Below are 6,000 nucleotides of genomic sequence, written 5' to 3'. Positions count from 1 at the left end.
TCTACTCTTCATGAACAATCATCCTATGAAGTTTCAACATTCTGGATCAAGTGGTTCTCTAGTTATTGATCGGAAATGGTTTTCAATGTTCAGGCCCCTGTGACCTTGACCTTTGATGGAGTGACCCCAAAATCAATAGGGGTCATCTACTTTTCATGACCAATCAACCTATGAAGTTTCAACATTCTGGGTCAAGTGGTTCTCTAGTTATTGATCAGAAATGGTTTTCAATGTTCAGGCCCCTGTGACCTTGACCTTTGACGGAGTGACCCCAAAATCAATAGGGAACATCTACTCTTCATGACCAATCATCCTATGAAGTTTCAACATTCTGGGTCAAGTGGTTCTCTGGTTATTGATCGGAAATGGTTTTCAATGTTCAGGCCCCTGTGACCTTGACCTTTGACGGAGTGACCCCAAGATCAATAGGGGTCATCTACTCTTCATGACCAATCATCCTATGAAGTTTCAACATTCTGGGTCAAGTGGTTCTCTAGTTATTGATCGGAAATGGTTTTCAATGTTCAGGCCCCTGTGACCTTGACCTTTGACGGAGTGACCCCAAAAACAATAGGGGTCGTCTACTCCAGCAGCCCTACAACCCTATGAAGTTTGAAGGTTCTAGGTCAAATGATTCTCCAGTTATTGCTTGGAAATGAAGTGTGACGTGCGGACGGATGGACGGACGGAAGGACGGACGGACGGACAGGGCAAAAACAATATGTCTCCTAGGGGAGACATAATAAAGTTAAACGCTAAAATACAGTATAAAACAAAACTTGTGTTTAACATTTAAATTGATTACTTTTCCACACAGGTAATATTTCACTGTTTAGAATACGTGTTTGTTAAGAAAATATCCTTGGCATTTCAACAAATACATAAATTTATTTGTAACTGAAACAATGTCATTCATTCCAATATCATGACAAAACTTCAATTACACTGATCCTTGATCAAATATCTCTAAAGTAAGACTCCATATTCCTCCTATCACAAATCTAAATCAATCTGGTAAATTAATACATCGTAATATGCTATCTACAACACATACCCTTCCGAAAATAATGGTGCACTGTTTAGAGTGGCTGCCAAACTGCCATTTACACTGCGTGTCAGCATCAAATATCTCGCCCGGCTGCTTGTTCGGAAACTTGAGTTCTGCCGTTCCGCTTGAGTGACTTGTCAAACATTCTGATTGTACAGCACTATAGTAAAATGAAATAATGAAATTCTTAATATAAAAAAATTGTACTCTACTTGAAAAGTAGGCAGTGGTGTTACTTGCCATATTTTATGGCATGTATAAACAATGGAAATTGTTAAAGCTCAACTTTATTTACCAAATTGTGACAAGTACGGCAATGTGAACATGCATATTAAATTTGAAAATGATAAGTTTTATCTTTCATTTCATTTTCAATTTTTAATTTTAAGAGCGAAAGTTGGAATGTCTAAATTCGCTTTTAAATACTAATTTCTTGCCTTCATATGTGTGTTAAATTTAACAGAGAAATGTAAACAATCTTCCTATTTTAAAGATAAACTCATTTAATGAGGCCCATTGAATGTTTCACTTCTTGCATAGAGGTTACATACCATATAAAGTGAAATTTAAGTTTCTAACTTACTTTAAATACTTCCTCATATACTGTCTACTACATGGAGACCAATGGAATGTTCCACTTTGTGCTGAGAGGGTAGGTGACATTATATATCCAGTGGTATCTTTACATATATTGTCATCCCCATCATGCATCATACCAAAACTGAAAATTATTCACAGATGGTTTTATACATCAGTACTGTAAAATCATTTCATTTCATGGGCTTGAAATTTTGTCTACATGGGCTTCAACTTCTTAATATATAAAATGAATGAGAATTAGGATTGAATCTGGTGGATTAACCCAAATTCACAAACAAGAGGGTCATGATGACCCTGGATCGCTCACCCGAGTAATATGAGCTACATGTTTCAAATGTCAAACTGATGATTTTTAGAAATTTTTTGGAAGATTTTCCAATGTACAATCAAGTAACCCCTGGGGCGGGGCCAATTTTACCCTGGGGGTCATGATTTGAACAAAGTTTGTAGAAGTCTACTAGGCAATGTTACATATCAAATATCTAAGATCTAGGCCTTCTGGTTTATTTTTAGCAAATTTATGAAGATTTCCCTATGTACAATCAAGTAACCCCTGGGGCTGGGTCATTTTGACCCTGGGGGTCAAGATTTGAATAAATTTTGTTGAGGTCCACTAGGCAATGCTACATGTCAAATATCTAAGCTCTAGGCCTTCTGGTTTATTTTTAGAAAATTTTGAAGATTTTTCTATGTACAATCAAGTAACCCCATTGGGCGGGGTCAATTTGACCCCGGGGGTCATGATTTGAACAAATTTTGTAGAAGTCTACTAGGCAATGCTACATATCATAATCAAATATCTAAGATCTAGGCCTTCTGGTTTATTTTAAGAAAATATTTGAAGATTTTCCTATATAAAATCAAGTGACCCCTGGGGCGGGGGTCATGTTGAACAAATTTTGTAGAGGTCCACTAGGCAATGATACATGTCAAATATCTAAGCTCTAGGCCTTCTGGTTTATTTTTAGAAAAATTTTGAAGATTTTCCTATGTAAAATCAAGTGACCCCTGGGGCGGGGTCAATTTTGACCCTGCGGGCCACGTCTGAATAACTTTAGTAGAGGTCCACTAGGCAATGCTACATGTCAAATAACTAAGCTCTAGGGCTTCTGGTTTCTGAATAGAAGATTTTTTAAGATTTTCCTACGTAAAATCAAGTGACCCCTGGTGCGGGGTCAACTTTGAACCCGGGGCCATGATTTGAACAAATTTGATGGAGGTCCACTAGGCAATGCTTCACACCAAATATCTAAGCTCTAGGGCTTCTGGTTTTTGAGAAGAAGAAGTTTTTCCTTTCGGTTGCCATGGCAACCAGAGTTCTGCATGGAATTCAATTTTTTGAACAATTTTTGTAGAGCTTCACCCAAGGAACATTCCTGTGAAGTTTGGATGAAATTGGCCTAGCGGTTTATGAGGAGATGTCATTTAAAGTAAAAGTTTACAGACGGACAACGGTCGACGGACAACGGACGCCGGACGGTGAACGATCAGAATAGCTCACCCTGAGCCTTTGGCTCTGGTGTGCTAAAAATCAGTCCCCCATGAATATTAATTATTTCACAGTATCATGAAAACAGAAAAATGTTAATAACATAAAACTTGAAGTTTAAATTACCTCTCATATAAACTAAACATCATTAAAAGTATGAATGATCCGAACTTGGGAGATTAGTATCTGACTTGATATTCACTTTCTTGGCCAGTGAACTGGCTCTATTTGTTTAAAATTAAGAGTATACGCAAAGTCAGCATCAGTATCAGACCTATCAATTAACATGTATACCAAAGATGGTAGCTCCAATGAAACATTATCAAATTTATTTTGTTTGCAATCAAATAGCTTCAGTGAAATAGGATACATGAATTAACCTTTGTTATGCTGGACACAATTGATTCTGCCTTTGCAACCAGTGTAGATCATGATCAGCCTGCACATCTATGCAGTCTGATCAAGATCTGCATTGTTAGCCATTAAGTCAGTATCTTTTTGGTAAGCACACCTTTTAACAGTTAATGGTGCTGTCCAAATTGAAAGATGGACAAGTTCATTATAGAAATTAAGCAGGATAAATTAATTAAACAAGCATGGAAGGGAGATAAAAAGTATCAATCAAATGATGTTGTATATGTTTACTTATGTCCCATTTCATGAGCAACAGTGAAGGCAGTGGAGAGTCCGGTGTCCTCATTCACAATACAACTTCTTAACTCACTGCACATCCCATCTATTGGTGCAAACCCTGAAAAGTTCACAGATGGATTAGTGACACAAACCATAAACAACGTCTACAGCTAGGGTATAAAAGTGATGTTGAAATGAGATACATTAAATTTTGTGTGTTGATTATTGAAAGATTATGTTTCAGTATGACTGAGAGGACAAATTTCACAATACTAAGCAATACTTTTATGTCAACATGCTCTTCATTTACAAGTCAAAAACTTGTAAATTCACAAGGAAATATGTACTCAAATCAACTAATGAACAGATTTTGATACTATGAATTGTTCATTTCTACATAATTATGCATTAAGTCTAAAAAAACAAGCGATATAATGAACATCTCTATTACAAATTCATCAGGCTTTATCGTTACCCGGAAGAGGACTGCATGCTTCCAAAATATGAACTTTGATATGTGAGAATGATCAAAAGAGTATAACTTCTTCAACTTTCAAATGCTACTTTGGAGGTACAAGATATGCCTTTGATTTATGTTTCATTCAAAACCAGACAGAGAAAACTATACTGTTTTATGGTAAACTTATACTCATTTTCCTTTCATTTTGAAACATATATCAGTATAATTTATACATTTCACTGATGATACTTTTTTCACCTCAAACCTCAAGGATATGTTTGAAATCTTGAATATTTTGTTTATTAGCAAAAATTTCTCTTGCATCAATATTTATTTGTTTCTGACTAAAATGGCATCAAAAATGAAGCTTGGTACAATTTAACTCTTTTAACACTATTACACAGAGGCTCTACTGATGTATAAAATTTTAATCTTTTTCATAAATAGAATAAAGCCCTACCTTAGATTGGAAATAAGAACTTTAAGTGATACGTTAACAAAATAAGGCCCTGCCTCATGTATCATATAGAGTTCTGAGATATTAAAATGTGTACCGGTAAGTTTAAAGCCCTAATTAGTGGTAATACATCAAGTTGTATTCCATATTAGAATGAGGCCCCACCTAAGGTTAACAAGGCATAATCTTTGGGGTAACATGTCAAGCTTTGTTAAACTGTTAGTGTATTGCAATTAGAGAAACGGTTAGTGAACAGCATGGATCCTGACCAGAATGTGCGCATGCTCAAGCTGGTCTGGAGCCATATATGCTGGTTGCAGATGGCACTGTGTTAAATTGGTTTTCTCACGGTGCGGATATTATATTCAGTAGTATTGCTGTTGACAGACCGTCAGTGGCCAACACTTGTATTTTTAATGTATTCAAAATTAATGTTCTGTCACATTTCAGTTCTGGTATTACCCAGTGTACTAGGACTGTGGAGCAGATAAGAAGGATGTATGCTAATGTTAAGCAACGAGGTATGGAAAGTTATTTATCATTATTACTTTTATACAAATTACTATATATTATAAAAACAAGTTTATTCACAAGTTAGATGTTACCGTTAGTTGCATTTTACATAACTTTGTTTTATATTAAACTTACAAATACTAATTTTAGGAAGAGCTAAGTTTTCAATTTTTACCTGATGTAACCAGTAAGCAGATAGCTAAAAGTACATATAATCAAGAAGCATTTGGCAATGTAAAAGCATAGGCTTTGTCATCATTTCTGCAAAATAAATATTTTTGCCTTTTCTCAAAAAAATGCATTTGCACATATTTCATTGATATAGGTAGCTGGTGGTACACTTAAAATACAGGTACAACCATTTGCACAGGAACATGTACATGTGTGTGTGTGTATCTGCATGTATGCCCTCTAAGTCTTGTCTCGAATTAAAAGACACAATTTATACATAGTTTTGTGTCCTCCAACAGAGTTGAAGGATGTATTGAACACGTATATATTCCTTGTTCTGAATGAAAGACTGCTGTACTATAGCAACATTAGGCAGGGATACAAATTAGCAGGGGCCCATGGGCCCCTAGATTTCGGACTGGGCCCCTAAATTATTGGAGAAAATGCCGATATAACTGATGTTAAACATTTAACAATGTTAGTGCTTCCACACACTACTGTCAACCTTTTTACTGTACATAACAGCATCGGGGATATAGCTGTCTTTCAGACTGCCTTGTTTAGAGTATTTTCTAACTGTAATGTAGCTTTGTTTGATCCTGCTTTTACATTAAACCTGTTGTTCCTAT

Source organism: Mercenaria mercenaria, unplaced genomic scaffold (genome assembly GCF_021730395.1).
Source record: "Mercenaria mercenaria strain notata unplaced genomic scaffold, MADL_Memer_1 contig_4571, whole genome shotgun sequence".
Lineage (NCBI taxonomy): Eukaryota > Metazoa > Mollusca > Bivalvia > Venerida > Veneridae > Mercenaria > Mercenaria mercenaria.
The sequence above is the reverse complement of the archived record's forward strand: the minus strand, read 5'-3'. Positions refer to the sequence as shown.